Source organism: Stegostoma tigrinum, chromosome 3 (genome assembly GCF_030684315.1).
Source record: "Stegostoma tigrinum isolate sSteTig4 chromosome 3, sSteTig4.hap1, whole genome shotgun sequence".
Classification (NCBI taxonomy): Eukaryota; Metazoa; Chordata; class Chondrichthyes; order Orectolobiformes; family Stegostomatidae; genus Stegostoma; species Stegostoma tigrinum.
Window position 1 is genome coordinate 28,875,294 of NC_081356.1, and position 18,341 is coordinate 28,893,634.

Sequence of the window (18,341 nt, forward strand, 5' to 3'; positions counted from 1 at the left end):
TTCTCAGCTAGTAAATATAGGCCTTCAAATAATTTTCAAAGATAACTGTTAGGCAGTAGACAAGTTGAGTGCATTAAGCTTTGGGCTTAAGCTCACATTTCATAAAATCTCAGACAGAAATAAACACAGATCACTATGAAAAATATTTCTGAATGCACCAGTACCTGTTGAAGGTCTTTTGAAAATTACAGAGTGCTCCTATGTCGTGTGCACTTCCAGTCAGCAACAACTCCTCACAAACCATTCTCTTGGTTCTTGCTGTATGCTGTGTTTGCGCTGCTGATAGACAGCCCACTCAACTCTATGCTCACAACTCATTAAAAAAAATACACACACGCAGCAATAGGCTCTGGGTCCATTAGGTACTCGGTATGTGCTAAAGGGGCTAGCTGCATTTTGCTGGATCTGTCCACACATATTGCCTCTTTAAAAAGCAAATCTGGGTTTGATCTTTTAATCCAAGAACAAAAGGCTCACAATTTTGGATTTCCCCTCAACTTGAAGCAGGTATTTTTGTTTAAAATGCATGTATATGAAAACTCCGCTCAGGGAATGTTTAGCCACCATTATAATTCCACTGGGGAAGCTAATCCCTTGAGAAACAGCACACTAATGCCACAACATTAAACTGAGATTGAGCCAAATATTTTTAATCTTGGGAAGAATTAAGTCACTCAGTGCTGTACCCTGGCATCAACTGGATACATACCCTTAATGTACCTGAGCTAGATTAGAAGATCAAAACCAATATGTTGAGAAGGTGGGGGAGGGGGGATGATGAAGTGTCTATGCAACTACTTTCAGATTTATAAATTGCCAAAAAACCATGACTTCACTTTAACTGGATTTTGAATAAAAGTCCCATTTTTCTTTGCCTGTCAGTAAAGTAGCTACAGAAATACTTATCGAGCAATTCTAATTCTCTCTGGGAGGGCTCTTAAATTGCTGATGAGTGAGCAAATGTTGAATGAGGTACATGATCAGACAAAGGATACCTACCTTCCACTAGGATAATGTCCATGCCACAGGTCACTTTTCCTGTTTCTATCCAGCGCTGAGGAATGAAATCTGAGGGGAAGACTGATAGCTTCCTTCTTCGCTTTTTTCCATCAAACAGGGAAAGGCTTGGAATGCCAACACCTAGATCTAGTTCATTTTATCGACCCCCTTGTCCCATGCCTTTTCTGGATTAATCAGACTTTCTTTCCCTTACATTAATGCTTCATCTTATTTAAGAACTGGCATTCACAGGATAAACATGTGAGAAGACAAAAACCTCTTTGATTTAGGCTCTCAATCTCGTGATGGTTAATGGTCTGACCAGTCCCATGATTATAATCCATTTATCAAAGCAGTCGGAAGATTGGGTTTGTTCTGAGCCACGTTTAATACTTTTACTTAGATTTTCATCTGGCCTTAAATGTGTTTTGCCAACTTCATTTGGATTGTAAGGTCATTTCACCAATACCAACTTGTCCAAAAGGTTGTTTTAGATGCATTAGATTTGTATAAAACCAATACTAAATGCACTGCTTTGCACCTTAAGACACACATTTGTTTTAAGATATATTCAGAGTTTAATTCTGCTTTTTATTGCTCACCAACACTTCTCGTTTTCTTCAGGAGTGTACATCTAGGAAATATTTCTTCATACAAAGCACAGTTGAAGTCTGGAGTTCACACCCACAACGAGTGATAGTTCAATGAATCATTTTAAAGCTGAGGCCAAAACATTCCTTCTTGATTAAGAATATGGAGCTAGAGCAGATCAGGGGATGGAATACAGATATAGATCAGCAATAATTTCACTGAATGAGGAACAATCTGGAATGACTAGATGGCCTCATTATGTTTATAGATTTTGGTGAAAGGAGCTCAATATTATTGATCCTCCATTTGGAACAAAAATGTCTTAGCTCTGAGCTGTTTTCAGGCATGTAAAGTAACTGCTGTCATCTTTAAATATGACATACAAACAGAATGTGTGAAAACATACTCTACAACTGGACAGCAACTACCATTCTTCTCTCAAAAATCATAAGAATAAACACACTCGGTTTTATTGACAGATTTGCATATGATTTTATATAAATCATTCTATACCAAGTTGGCCCAATTTGCAGCAGATGGCAGAAGGGAACTTAGGAAACAGAAGAGGCCATTCAGCTTCTTGATTCTGTTCTGCCATTCATTCCAAGTTTCAATAATAGGGGCATGAGTACAAGAGCAGGGAGGTCTGATGCATTTGTACAGGAACTGATTAGAGCTCAGTTGCAATATTGCATATAGTTCTGATTGTCACAAAGTATGAAGAATAGGAATGCACAGGAAAGACCGCAGAAGTGATTTAGAAGAATGGCTCAGGAGTGAGATACTTCAGTAAGAGAAAAGACTGGAGGAGTGGGGCTATTTTTCTCAGAGAGGAGAAGGCAAAGAGGAGATTTGGTAGAAGTTTCCAAACTGAGAGACCTGGTCAGAGAAGATAGGACAAACCTGTTACCACAGAAAGGGATCAAGAGCCAGAGGACACAGTTTAAAGTGTTTTTCAAAAAAAGCAAATGTGATGTGAGAAAAAGTTTTTTTTCATATAGGGAACAGTTAGTGTCTGGAATGCACTGCCTGGAAGTATGGTGAAGGCTCATTCAATTGAGGCATTTAGGAAAGCATTCAGTGATAATTTTAACAGAAAACATGTACAGAGTTACGGAGAAAAGGCAGGAGCCTGGCACTGCGTCAAAATGGTCACAGAGCCAGAGTAAACAAGATGAATCAAATGGCCTCCTTCTATAACATAATTCTGTGATTCAGTACGTGGTCAAGTTACATGATATCATCAAGGTGAGACCTGCGGATGACCAGCTTGCAAAGACTGTAGTTCTTTTGTCCAGCAGTTTTGAGTCTTTTATTGGCACTCATGATGACAGGTGAGACTGCCAAAGGCACAACAAGATTCTATCCAATGAAATACATTTGAAATGCAGTGATTGCTGTAATATAGGAAATGCAGTTGCCGATTCATGCCCAGCAAAATCTCAAAACAGCATTAAAATTGTTATGGTTCTATCCCCTGGTAATACTGTACTAGTCAGATTCCAGACTGAAATCTGGCTTGATAGATCATATCTTTAACTTCTGTAGTTCGTTAATATGGTGGTTAGTCATATTCATATAAGGCTATCAATGCTCTTAAGTAAAGAAACTCAAGTTATAGATCTTAACATCATTGGCAAAACAAAGTTTTCAACCTGTTTTCTAGCGAATTCCTTTATAGATACTCAATCTCAGTGAAGCATCACTCCAATCTTAACTCTTTAGTTTTTGACTTTGCTGACTCTTCAGGTTTTATGGCCTATAGGTTACTTTTCAAATTTGAGGATCTTGATTCCTTTTCAGGTCTAATGGCATAATGCTCTTTTCAGTTCTAACGGCTCAAACTTCCAAATTAACTCTTACAGCTTGAAGACTTAGCAACCTCTCACAATCTGGAGATTCTGAAAACTAAGTTCTCCCAGTCTGGAAATTTCTACACAACTAATACGGACTCTCCTCCAGAAGGAAGCTGTTTTTCGTCATTGAAAACCTTATTCTTCTGTACTGAACGGAAACAAAACTCTCCTGATCATTTGTTCCTTTTCAGCATGTCACAAATTCACAGCATAAACACTTCATTAATTAAAACCATCGTATCTGACTGAGAACTTACGGAGTCAATTGCCTTCTTGGAAATAAATGCACCTAGGTCTCTCTTAAAATTGATGTTATGGCTATTTAAAAAAAAAAGTTACATTCACAGAGCTAAAATCAAAACACATCTGCCTGTATTTTGAAAATCTAAATGCTCAACTGATGATGGTATAAGGTAATGATCTAATTTGATTTTAACTCATGGCTGTTATAGCTGACAACACTGGATGGAAATTTCTTGCCCTTCTTCAGAATACTACCATGAAATTTTTCCCATCTACCCAAAAAATTCAAACACAGTCTCAGATGAAAATCGCATCTGACATTGCTGTTAGGGAGGGGTTTCCAGGACTTTGACCCAATGACACTGAAGGACCGTGATTCGGTTCCAAGTCAGAATGATGTGTTGCTTGAAGAAGAACTTGCAGGCGGTAGTGATGGTGCTCTCACGTATGTTCTGCCTTTACCCTTCTAGGGGCAGGAGGTCGAGGATTTGAAAGCTGCTGTCCAAGCTGTGGCACTGGGGAGAAGCTGAATATTAAAGGTGTTAGATGTGGTGTCTATCAAGCAACTGCTACGTTTTGGAAGGTGTTACACTTTTTCTGTATTATTGGAACTACACTCATCCAGGAAGATGGAAGGTATTCAATCACACTCGTGATGAGCACCTTGTAGATGGTGGATGGGTTTTGGGGATTAGCAGGTGAGTTATTCGCCAAACAATTCCTGAGGTCACAGTATTTACATGGATGGTCCTATTCAGTCTCTGGTCCATGGTAGCTCCCAGGTTGTTAACAGTGGGGAGTTCAATGATGACAGTGCCATTGACTATCAAGGGTTGATGGTTTAGTTTGCTTTTTTTTTTGGAGATGGCACTTGTGTACTAAGGATACTACTTGCCACTTATCAAGCAACAATTGGTTGTTGGCCAGGTCTTCCAGCATTTGGACATGGGCTGCTTCAATATCTGAGGAATTGTGAATGGTCTTGAAAACTGTGCAACTGTCAGTAAACATCTCAACTTCCGACCTTCTGAGGGAAGGTCCTAGATGAAGCAGCTGAAGATGGTTGCGTCGAGGACCTCATCTTGAAGACTTACTGTGGAGATGTCCTGGAGCTAGGATGACTAACATCCCTCAACCACAACCATCTTCTTTTATGCCAGGTATGACTCCAACAAGTCAGTATTTTTCTCAGCCAGCATTTGATCTTACTGAGAGGGTTAAATTGTAACAGGGTGGTTGGAACACTCTTGATGAAGTGAATGGAGATGTGATGGATATCCAAAGACATTCTGCATGTGTTCCTCAGCTCATCCTCATCTTCTCCTGATTTAAATTCCACATCCTCACAACCAATCTCCTCTTGTAGAGAACTCAACAAAGAAATATTCTTAATAGCAACTGTTTGATTCAATACCATTTATCATTTCAATCATTCAGGCCTTATTTAGCAGGTCTGAAAAAGGTCTTGAGAAAAATGATACTTGCTTCTGCATGGTCTTGCCTTTAATGACCTCAGGGGGGCCCAAGGCATTTTACAGCCAATTAAATACTTTTGAACTATAGTCATTGATATAATGAAGCATTTTCACGCAGCAAGATCCCATCTACAGCATGACTGGGCAGTAAAATTTGGGGCTTGGTGATAAATAATTATCTTCCAAATGAAACTGTGTGGAACAGAGCCACATTTCAGCCAGGATCTAATCTGAGACTGCTGCCTAATTGTGATCATGATGATAAATCTTATTAGTAGTGACTTTTGACATTATTCAGCTGAATTCTCACCAGATGTGCTCTAATTCATCTACTGCTGATTGAGGGAGGCCACGACCTTCTGGATTAGTGTTGAGGGTCACAGCCCAGTACACCCCAGCAACACTGCAGAAGAGGAAGGTGTGGACAGTAGCTGGCACTGCCTGAAGTCTACATACTCTCAATGTTTAGCCTTATCATCTTCAAAGAAAATGGGTCAGGGGAAATCCAAACAATAACAAACATGCAATGCATTCTCAGGTTCACGCCGAAACTTTATAACACAACAATATGTACTCCTATTTATCCATTACAGCAGGATTTAGGAATAGGAGGAGATCATTCAGCCCATTAAGCTGATTCTGTCATTTAATGCCATCATGGCTGAGCAAATACTTCAATACCTTTTATCCACGCTATCCCCATACCTTTATACCATTGATAATTGAAAATATATAAACTTCTGCTTTAACTATACTCAAAGACTGAATGTCCTAAGCTCTCTGCGGTACAGAATTCCAAAGATTCATAACCCTCTGAGTTAAATAAAACTCTCTCCTGAACTTAGTTCTAAATGACATCCTCCTTATATTATTTGGTTCTAGGTTTCCCAAACCGGGGGGGGGGGGGGGGGGGGGGGAACACCTTACCTACATCTAACATATCTATCTTATTAAGTATTTTGTAAGTGAAATCTCATTTCATTCTTTGAAACTCTAGGAAATACAGGCCCAGATTATCTTCTACAGCAATAATATCTTTCCTGTGATAAGGAGACCAAAAGTGCACACAGTACTCCAGGTATGATCTAACCAAGCAAGGCTTCACTACAGCTGTACTCAAATCCTCTTTTGCTAAAAGTAAACATTCCAATAGCCCTCTGATAGCTTGCTGCGTGTTAGCCTTTAGTGATTTGACAACAAGGGCTCAAAAGCCCCTTTCCACATTTACCTTTTCTACCACTACTCACATAAGAAATACTTTGGAAATCTGATCTTCCAATCAAATTGGATAATCTCAATTTTATTTGCGTTACATTCCAATGGTAAAATATCCCAAGTCACTTTGCAGGAGTATTAAAAGAAATTGAATCATAGAAGAAGATTCTTGGGCCAAGATTTTGGCACAAGAGGACTGTCTTAGAGGAGGGACAAGAGTGGAGAAGTGATGTTTAGGGAGAGCTTAGAACTAAGGAAGCTGGAAGCATTGCATCCAGATCATCTTGATTTATTTGAAAGACACATAATAGCTGAAGACCTTGGACAGAACCTCACCAACTCTTTTTCAAATAATGCCACTGGCACTTCATATCCATCTAAGAGGTCAAATCGAGGTCACTAATTAACTTCTCATGAGGATGCTGCAAAGGACAGAGAAGGCAATCTTTAAAATAATTAGAAAGGATGGGATTGTTTTGTTTTGGAACAGAGGAAGGCTGAAGAGGATTTATTTGTGGAGCCTAGATAACGTGGGTTCGGAAGGATCAATTTCCATTAGCACAGAAGACAACAATCAGGGAGTACAGATTTAGAGCATATGGCACAAAATTAGAGGTGAATTGAGGAGAAATATTTTCACCCAGAGGGTGGGGTTCTGAAACTCACTGTAAGGAAAAGAATCCTTCAATGCATTCATAAAGTCCTTGAACATGCCGTTTAACTGCCCTAACAGACCAAAAACTAGAAAGTGGGTTAGGTCCTTCTTAAGGCAGTACAACCACACTGGACTAAAATGATCTTCTACCAAACTTTACATTTTCTATTTTGATGCTTCTGCTTCAGAGAATATTCAACAGCATTCCCTCAGTACTCAATTAAAACATTTACCAGTTAACCAAACAGATGGAAGCTGTGTGCATCTTTTCTTTCAATACCATGGGAATGAATTAAAAAACAACTGGGTTATCTTTGTGAATTTTAAATGGAAAATCTGAGTGGTGATAAGTGTTTTGAACTTATCTAGACTGTGACCTACCTTGCCAAGCTTTTCCAGCTTCCCTTCTCTGCGTCTATGCTATTCACTTCAGTCACTCTCCGTAGTCGTGCTCTCCACATTCATACCATTCTGTGGGTAAGGAAGTTTTCCCCAAAATTGCCTATCGGATTTATTAGTGATTGTCTTATTTTGACGCCCTCTAGGGGTTTTAGATTTCTCTCAGGTGGAAATATCTTCTTCATGTTTACTGGAAGAAAGCTCTGTGCAATTTTTAATACTTTGATCAGTTTGCTGCTCAGCCTTCTCTTTTCTGGAGAAAAAAGCCCCAGTCTTTCAGTTTTTAACTTTAAAGTTGCATATTCTAAAATTCCAGTGTCATTCATGCAATCGTGTTTTGTACCTTCTCCGGTTAAAATAGAACAGTTAAGAGAAGAAAGTGACTTGGTAAAATAATTTTTTAAAACAGTATCCCTCTACACTGAACGCAAAAGTACAGAGAGTGGATGAGAGAGGAATTCTTTCAGATAACTGTACTAAGAAAAAATAGAACGAGCTGCTATTCTTTTTAATAAACATGCACCTACCATATGTCAGGAAATCTTATTCTTGCCTTGTAAATTATTTTTGTTGTACCTTCCTGTCTGGTTTCTGCAATGAACACTTTAAACAGAGCAGGCCAGCTGACAACAGGAGCTATCAATAGAGACGAAGCAGATAACATATGAGATTATTCAATCTATCCATGAACCATGGTTGGAACAGAACATTATTGTTTCTGAAAAGACTCACTGAGCAAATGGAAGAATATTTTTTCTCTCTAGATTTAAACATTGAAGCACCATATAATGGATACAGGGAGAAGGGTGCTAAGTACACTCAACTTGTCAATGCCATGATCACACACTAGGCATTGCTGGCTGTACTGTTACCAATCAAACAGATAAGTAACCTTGTGCCAGTTAACAGTGAACTGAAGCACTAATTAACGCATACTTGATGAAGGGCTTAGTCTGTTTTAGGTTAAATCCTACAGAAATCTTGACAGGAATTCTTACTGAAACAAACTTTTTAAGTAGTAAGCAACAAGTCATGTTGCAAGTACCCACTGTGACATTACAGGAATGCGCTGTGTAATTAAATTCCTTTAGCATTTCAGTCCGTGGAGGCTTAAGACTTATCAACAGTCTTTCCGGACAAATGAATTTCCTTTTGTGCATATTAAACAAGCTTTTTTTTAAACACACTGTTCCTTTTGTTTCAAGTTATTCCATGTGAAATCTGTTCTAATCTGTTCTGAACAAGTTGGACCACTTTTCTCTCGAAAACAGACAGCTGAGCGATGACATGATCAAGGTTTGTTAAACAATGAAGAGGCTCTCTGTGGAGATATTTTCACTCATGGGGAGCGTCCAGAGTTAGGGAACATAAATATAAGTTAGCAACAAGGGCCTGGGAAAGAATTGGTTCTATTACTGTATTTGGGCTCTTTATATACACACTGGTTTAACACTCTCCCTCACATCCTTTAGGTGCACAGAATTGTAAATCATAGTTACAGTGGGAGTTGAACAGTTTCACATAGATTTAGAAAAAACTTTCTGGATTTTGTACTCTATGTCTCTTGTTACACCTCACTGGGATATTGTGCACTGGAAAGGAAGGACCACTATTCCCAGAGCCATCACAAAATCATACTAATAAAAGAGCTTTGGCTTATTAAGTAAAAGTTATGGCTTAAAGCAACTCTAGAAGGAAAAATAAACCAATTTTCATCAGGCTCAAAGCATGCAGAGAGCAGAAAGAGTTCTGGGCTGGTGCAGACCTGGTGGCCTCTCCCTATCTTGTTCATAGTCCCATCCTGTTCAGCTACCTGGCAACCATTTGCATTACTGTTGGCTTGCAGAAGGCCTTTGACACTGGTCACTATTTGACAGGCCCATTGGCTGCTTGCTACTGAAATCTCCATTTGTACACAACCATAGTTCCAGCTCCTGTGCACCTTCTCCTACCATCGCTGGATCCAGCAGCAGGTACTTACAATGACTGTCAACATATTTGCTTTCATAGACATGTCGTGATCCTTGGGTTTAAAACAGTTCCTTGTTATTTCAGTCCATAAATCAAAATGCTGAGAAAAAAGCACAGGTTTTAGTATGGTGCACTGACTTTGTCAGACAATTACACATAACTTGGTTATTCATATTATTCATTCAGTTTTGTCTCTGAACTGGCTCTACAGCAAAAAGACATTCAGTCTAGAACACAGATCACTAATGTGGCATATAAATTTCAGTGCTGATGTGACACTAGGTTTACAAGTCATATGTCCTGAAGACTGGTGGATTGTACCAAACAGCATATCCCTTTAGCTGTTTGTAAGAGGTAATATACTGATTGTATAGGATCAGCTTATGTTTACAAAACTCAGAACGCGGTATCCAACATTAAATGTGATTTCAGCATTGGACAAAATTTGCTAAATAACCCTCTCTGTGCAAAGAATTATGCTAACAATAAATTTCGATTGTCAGTCGGGTTTATAGAGTGATCAACTGAATATATCAATATGCAGGGCCCTGATGATATTACCTAGAATGGTGACGAAACATCTGAAAACTAACCTTCCAGCTCAGCGAGCAAACTCACGTCCAGATGCAGGGCCCTGTTGTTTGCAGGCAGAAAGGTCTGCAGACAGGCTGCACTTGCTACAACTTAATAGAACAGGGAACAATTCCTCCGCCTCTGCCGCATCTGCTCCCAGGATGAGGCATTCCACTCCCGCACATCCCAGATGTCCAAGTTCTTCAAGGACTGCAACTTTCCCCCCGCAGTGGTCAACAACGCCCTTGACCGCGTCTCCCGCATTCCCCGCAACACATCCCTCACACCCCGCCCCCGCCACAACCACCCCCAGAGGATCCCCCTCGTTCTCATAAACCACCCCACCAACCTCCGGATACAACGCATCATCCTCCGACACTTCCACCATCTACAATCCGACCCCACCACCCAAGACATTTTTCCATCCCCACCCTTGTCTGCTTTCCGGAGAGACCACTCTCTCCGTGACTCCCTTGTTCGCTCCACACTCCCCTCCAACCCCACCACATCCGGCACTTTCCCCTGCAACCGCAGGAAATGCTACACTTGCCCCCACACCTCATCCCTCACCCCCATCCCAGGCCCCAAGATGACTTTCCACATTAAGCAGAGGTTCACCTGCACATCTGCCAGTGTGGTATACCGTATCCACTGTACCCGGTGTGGCTTCCTCTACATTGGGGAAACCAAGCGGAGGCTTGGGGACTGCTTTGCAGAACGCCTCCGCTTGGTTCGCAATAAACAACTGCACCTCCCAGTCGCGAACCATTTTAACTCCCCCTCCCATTCTTCAGACGACATGTCCGTCATGGGCCTCCTGCAGTGCCACAATGATGCCACCCGAAGGATGCAGGAACAGCAACTCATATTCTGCTTGGGAACCCTGCAGCCCAATGGTATCAATGTGGACTTCACCAGCTTCAAAATTTCCCCATCCCCCACCGCATCCCAAAACCAGCCCAGTTCGTCCCATCCCCCCACTGCATCACACAACCAGCCCAGCTCATCCCCTCCCCACACTGCATCCCAAAACCAGCCCAGCCTGTCTCCGCTTCCCTAACCTGTTCTTCCTCTCACCCATCCCTTCCTCCCACCTCAAGCCGCACCTCCATTTCGTATCTACCACCTCATCCCGCCTCCTTGACCTGTCCATCTTCCCTGGACTGACCTATCCCCTCCCTACCTCCTCACCTATACTCTCCTCTCCACCTATCTTCTTTTCTCTCCATCTTCGGTCCGCCTCCCCCTCTCTCCCTATTTATTCCAGTTCCCTCTCCCCATCCCCCTCTCTGAGGAAGGGTCTAGGCCCGAAATGTCAGCTTTTGTGCTCCTGAGATGCTGCTTGGCCTGCTGTGTTCATCCAGCCTCACATTTTATTATCTTGGATTCTCCAGCATCTGCAGTTCCCATTATGTCAGAACAGGGAACACCATTTGTTGGTTCATTTCTAAGATAATGCCTTAATCAATCAGAGTCCACTTGCCAACTCCTCAGCACTCTCCTACTACAGAAACATAAAATATAGAAAATATGTACAGGAGTAGGCCATTCGGCCCTTCGAGACTGCACTACCATTCTGTATGATTATAGCTGATCATGCAATTTCAGTATCCTATTTCGGCCCTCTTCCCGAACTCCTTGATTCCTTTAGCTGTGAGGTCCACGTCCAGCTCCCTCTTGAATATATCTAATGAACTGACCCCAAAAGTTTCCTGTGAGAGAGAATTCCACAGGTTCAAAACTCTCTGAGTGAAAAAATTCATCCTCATCTCAGTCCTGAATGGCTTATCCCTTATTCTCAGACCGTAACCCCTAGTTCTGGACTTCCGCAGCATCGAGAAAATTCTTCTTCATACAGTATAACTGCAGTTTTCCCTTTAATTTGATATTTCTTGCAAACTGTCCTGTTGAGTATAATTTGAAAAGCTTCAACAGATCATGTCTTTTTTTGCAGTAATATTCAAGTTCTGTACTATACAATCAAACAACAAAATTATGTTACAGTCACAACTTCCTAGATGATGTGCCTTTCAGTGAAAAAATAACCCAATGTCCTCTGTGCTCTCTCAGGTGAATGTAAAGAATCCTTTAGCTGCTATTTCAATTAATGAAATTAGTTATTTAATAAATAAGTGCTTACTAAATATGCATCAATATTAAATAATCTGTAATAATCACCATTCAGCCATTCTGCCCTTTATGTCTGTCTGTCATTGAATTAAGTCATTTCTAGTCTGTATCTTAACATTATGGCTGAAATCTTCCCAGTGCCTGAACAATGTGAACGTTGGTGAGTCAGTTGGGAAAGTATGGGAAGGTTGCAGAAATGAGATTCTCAAATGTGGAGAAGAAAAGTTCCATTTGGCCTCCATGTTTTGAATGGCAAGTTGAAAATCTTGCTTGTGACTAGCAACAGGAATTAGAATATTATTATTACCCATTCCTATTCTACTAGGCACAAGATAGAAACTAGATAGTGAAAATTCCCAACATGAGTCAGTGGGGTCTGACCCCAGATCATTGCTTGTTCCTCTGGTCTCCTATCTTGGACAGAAGTCCCCAACACCTCAGAGTACAATGCATGGCATTCCTCCTGTCCACAGAGGCATCTAACCAGCCTTACTACACCCTGGTGGTACACTTACCACTGACATACAGTACAATTCTCTGGTCCCAAGCTGCACTTTGGAATCTATCAGCAACTATCATTACAATAATGCTGGAAGGACACTTTATGCATTGGGTCAGGTGCCTATTTCATGGATCGAACTAGGTTGTATCTCAGGACTCCTCGCTTGCTCTTGTAGCATTTATTCACCTTGCGCTTATCGGTGTTCACAGCATCTCCGCCTTGCCTTGCCTTTTTGTACTTTGTCCACTCGGCCTGAGGTTACATGACCTGTGTGTGCTGCCTTGCTGTTTAGCACAGACACAAAGCCAAACAGCTTGCCATGGATCCGCAGTGATCAGTCATGGGGGTCAACATATTGCAGCACAACACTGGGCCACCGCAATGCCAATGTATACATGTCCCAGCAGCACACATTGCAAACAAATAGCCATGTCTCAAAATCTAAATGGTATAGTTCTCAATTAATGTTGAGGAAGCCAACCTTCAGTCAGGGGCTCCAGGTACAGTAAGTCAAGACAGTATACATTATCAATTCGATGTCTCGGACATGGTCCGTTGACCTGAGGGACAGGGAAATATGTCACTACAGTATGAGAGTGGGCCACTGGCAGTCCTACAGGTTCAATGCAACCAGTCTGGGGATTTGCCGTAACTCAGTTGGGGAGCTGCTCATAGATCAGTCAGAGATCTGATCGCTCATCAGTTTGGGTTGTCCATCCAAATTGGCGAGAGACGTAGGCCATGGTCAGTCTGGGAGAATGCCCACTGTACATGAAAGTAGTCGGATGGGAGAGCAGCTGGATGCCAGGGTCAATGCAATGGGGTAGGGGTGGGGGAGGGGGATGGCAGAAACTGGGCAAGTCAATTGTGGGGATTGGAGGCAGCATTCTGAAATTCAATTTACAATGAGAGTAGACAATACAGTATAGTTGCGAAAGGGTTAATGCAGGAAGGGAAGGGTGTCATCGACAGTCAGCACCATCCTGGATTCAAGGAGAGTACAGTGAACTGCTATATGGTCTGGGGCTGAGAAGTAAAGTATGGAATATTAAACAGTTCAATGAATATGTTAGGTGGGAATGTGGAGATGATCAAAGTCAGATATATGGGCCAATAGAGAAGGGATGGGGAATATTTAGAGGCTAACCTAGACTAAGGGGCTGAGACTGTGGCTCACACTGTGAAACATGGCTGTATTTTCTTTCTAATTTCATCCAAATAACAAGTGAGCAGTGGCGATGGAAGTGGTTGCCACCACGCTGAAAGTGGGCAGGGTAAGGGTTTCATTCTGAGAGGGATGGGTCTTCAATTTTTCCAAAGGCAGCAACATTGCGCAGATGCTGACACAGTGTAGGTGAAAGATATCTGCTATCACAAATGTTACATGTAGATCTCACACGTTGTCCTACTGTGCAGACTAAAATTCCCAGCCCTAAGCACACTTGTCAACATCACTGAGTATCATGAATCAAGTGCACTAATGGCTTAGAATCCTACAGTGTGTAAACAGTCCATTCAGCCCAATATGTCCACACTGATCCTCTGAACAGCATCTTACCCAGGCCCACCTATCCCTATCCCTATAGCCCTGCCTTATCCATCTAATTTAAACATCCCTGGACATTACAGGCAATTTAGCATGGCCAATACACCTAACCTGCACATCTTTGGGCTCGAGGAGGGATCCCATGCAGAAACGAGAGGAATGTGCAAACTCCACACAGACAGTCACCCAAGGCTGGAATTGAACCTAGGTCACTGGCGCTTTGAGGCAAAAGCGCTAACCACTGAGCCACCATGTCTGACTGTGAGGCATGAGCAATTCAGGCCCCTTAACCAGTCTCAGCTCCATGTCCCTATAGCCCCTTCACAAAAATATTTTATTGGTTACAGAGATTATTCTCATTTATTTTGATTAAATTTAAGGAGGAACTTACTTTACAACTTCCAGTATTTTAATTCTCAAACATAATACTTTAATGCATCTTACTTTTCTCAAAATTCCAAAGTATAAATGATTCTGAGAGTCCCTTACATGACTGAAAGTGTTAATTTTAAACTTTTTGTGCAATTTCAGTGAACTAAAACAAAAGTGATTTAGCGTATAAATATAAAAAAGCAATCACAAATCACTGGTTAGGCTATTTGTTCTTTTAAAATTCAATGTGTCAATACTAGGTCATTTGCCAATCACTTCAAATTTGTGCCCTTTAACTATCAATCCTTTAGCCATTGGCACAATCTTTCATGAATCAAGCCTCCTTCTCTGCTCTGGGGAGGAGAACCTCAGTTTCTCCAGTCTATCCATGCAACTGCAATAATCTTACTTCCGGCTTAAAAACAAAACTCATGACAAGTTAGGAAAATATATCTGGTATATTGCCGCCAATTCTGTGCACCAAGGTCATAGGAAGAACAGAGGAGAGATCTCTAGAACATTACTATGGATGAAGGACTGCAGTTGTTTCATATTAGACCATTTAAAATTACCTTTTCAAGGCCAGTGAGGTCATTCAACAATCAATATGAAGTTAGTATTTCTTTAAATTTGCAGTTACACCTCATTCAACCTGATGTAGCTTTCTGTAGGATTTCTATTGAGAGATTAACAGAAATGCTTCTAAATTTAGTGCTTTCTAATTAATTGCAGATTTGGGTATGCCTCAGCAGTGTGTCCTGTAGAGATGCATAAAAATACAGGAAGCAACTTCTCGATTTCTATGTTTGTCTGTGTTTATGTGGGAGTGAATGTTGATCATTTCACTGTCATGACCACTGTAGAATTTGACTCACTTTTATTTCTGCAATCTTGTTTCAAACAATAAGAGCCATCTGCAGTGCGTCGCCTTTAAGGTAACGTACTTTCACTAAAATGGTTCCCACCCACAAAACCAAATGGGTACTAACTCGTGAGTGCTAATTTTCCGCTGACAGTTTGCTCTTTGCAAGTAGTTGCAAAATGCAAGCTGACATCATATACATCAGAAAATTAAACAATCTTTCCTTCAAGGTTCATCTTCTGGACAAAACCACTACAAAACACTCATTTTTCTTTTTCTAAATATTAGATGTATTTCTTCTGAGTACAATGTAATCAGGAAAGAGCGATTAGTATATGGTACTTGAGATCTCTTTTAAGGCAAATCTCATAAATAGGTAACAAAAGGACATTTGATTGAATTCAAAACCTTTCTGAACCCCAGAGGTTTGTTCATGAACATCCACTTTGCTGAAATTTTAATGCTACTACCGCTAATAAAAAATTCAATTTCCCGTACACATACAAAAACCAATTTACTTTAATGAACAAAACAGATAGTGCTTCATTTTCAACATATTTGGCCGTGTGATTTGTCTGGAATATCGAACATCGATTTGCATAGCCCTTATGACTAAAAGCATTGTCACATTGCTCAGACAGTAGCATTCACACCCGTGAGGTCAATAGGCCATGGTTTCAAGTTTGGCTTAGAGAACTGAGAACAAAATTCACCCTGACACTCCCAGTGCGGGACTGAGGGATTGCTGCTTTGGTTGAGGTGCTGTCTTTCAGATGGGACAACAAGCTGAAGCCCCGAAGGTCCAACACACTATTTCAAAAAAGAGCAAGAGTGTTTTCTCTGAATCATAGGTCAATATTTATAGGTTATCCACCATCACTTAAAATAGATTATCTGGTCACTATAACATCGCTGTTTAGGGGATCTTGTTTTGCACATGGGATCTTGAATTTTACACCTAAGGAACACAGGAGCAAGGAAGTTGTGTTAATCATTTATAAAACACTTAGTTGGCCAACTGTACAATATTTTGTCTAATTCTGATTGCCACACTTTTGGGAAAATGTCAAAGTCTTTGACAGGCTGTAGTGGAGATTTATTAGAATGAGATCAGGGTTGAAGAACTTTGTATGTATGAAAAGACAAGAAAGACTATGAATGTTAATTTTTGAGCAGAGAAGATTTAAGGGACAGATATGTTCAAAATTATGAAAGGTTTTTATTAGAGGGTCGGTAACCAAGAAATACAAATTTAAGATAATTTACAAGCTAAATCTTGCAGAGATGAATCTTTTTAAGCACTATATGTTTTAAGATCTGGACTCTATTGACTGAAAAGACCTGATGACAGGAAATACAATTTAGCACAATTCGATAAAGAGTTGATGAAAAAATGTTGCAGGGCTGTGGGGAAAGAGCAGGATGGTTTTTGAATTAATTGAATAACTCTTCCAAAGATCAAGACCAAGCGCAATGGGCTGAACAGATTCCTTCAGTGTTGCAATTCTCTATGGTTTTCTCATGTCCAATCCACAACCTTGAACTGAATTTCTCACTTCAAAGCTAACATCATAATGAATGAACTAAACTGCTTTTTGGCTTCTCATAGGCTCAGGGATGCTTTCTAGGTTTGTTGGGATCTAAGACAAAATGATGGAGATTTGGGAACATAGAATGCAGCTTGAAGGTTGAGGGGAGATCCGATAGAAACTTACAAGATAATGTATGGCTTAGAAAGGGTGGACGCTGGGAGGTTGTTTCCGCTAGGCAGGAGACTAGGACCCGTGGGTACAGCCCTAGAATTAGAGGGAGAAAATTTAAAATGGAAATGAGGAGACATTTCTTCAACCAGAGAGTGGTGGGCCTGTGGAATTCATTGCCGTGGAGCGCAGTGGAGGCTGGGACGTTGGATGTCGTCAACGCAGAACTTGATAATTCTTGATGTCACAGGGTATCAAGGGCTACGGGGAGAGTGCAGGGAAGTGGAGTTGAAATGCCCATCAGCCATGATTAAATGGTGGAGTGGACTCGATGGGTTCGAATGGCCTTACTTCCACTCCTATGTCTTGTGGCCTTATGGTCTTAAATTGAGATTGGTGCAAGTGCATGTTTTAGTAAAATTTCAAAAGGAACTACTTAATGTTGTGCTGCCACTGGTTAAACTATCTTTTGGAAATATCTGTGATGTTTCAAGGAGGTTATTTCTTGTTTACATAGAATTTATGGAGTAGAAACAGGTCATTCAGCCCAACTGGTCCACCATCATCATCAGTGGTTCCTCACAGACGAGGATGACTCTCTTCCACTCTCAGACTGAGTGTGTACGTTGCCGTACTGACCAAAATGGCTACTACAGGCTCTGTTACACTTGGGCCAGGTGATCCTAACTGGTCCATGCTTTACATGGATCTCCTCCTTTTCATCTCAACATGTTCCTGACAAAAGATGTGCTGGTTAGGAGGATTAGCCAAGGTAAATGTGGGGTTATGAGCATTGATGGGGGAGGGGGGAGGGTGGGTGGATCTGGGTGAGATGGACTTTGGAGGGTTGGCGCAGACTCAATGAGCCGAAGGGATTCTTTAATTTTAATTTAACACTTCTTTCGCCCACTCATTTGTATATTTAGCTTCCCCTCAAATGTTCTATACTATTCACCTCAATCACTCCTTACGCTGGCATATTTCATTAAGTCTCTGAGGTTTCTCCTAAATTCCCTTTTGGATTCATTAGTGACTGTCTTATATTGCCCACTTTTGGACTCCCCCACAAATAGAAACAATGTTTTAGCGCAGGAATAGGCTATTTGGCCCTGATTTGAGCCAGGGCTTCTGCTTCATATGCTCACCACTTTTCATTTCACTCATTTAGCATACCCTTCTACTCATTTTTCCCTCTTGTGTTAAGACCGGAGTATTTTATTTCTGCTCCTACATGATAAACATGGTCGGTATT

The 18,341-nt window shown here is 41.0% G+C and overlaps 1 protein-coding gene across 11 annotated transcripts in view; it reads right to left on the bottom strand.

The window, feature by feature from the left end:
* The window catches only part of trpm3 (transient receptor potential cation channel, subfamily M, member 3), a 447,170-nt gene that overhangs the window by 129,055 nt on the left and 299,774 nt on the right, over positions 1-18,341 (bottom strand). For 2 of the 11 annotated variants that reach the window (XM_048526728.2, XM_048526730.2), the window contains exon 1: positions 1,000-1,203. The exons of 6 other annotated variants lie outside the window; for them this stretch is intronic. The gene's annotated coding sequence lies outside the window, so the exon portion shown is untranslated. Of the gene's footprint in view, positions 1-164; positions 386-999; positions 1,204-7,415; positions 7,521-18,341 lie in introns of those variants that run through there. 3 more of the 11 variants (XM_048526727.2, XM_048526729.2, XM_048526731.2) reach the window with 2 other exon arrangements.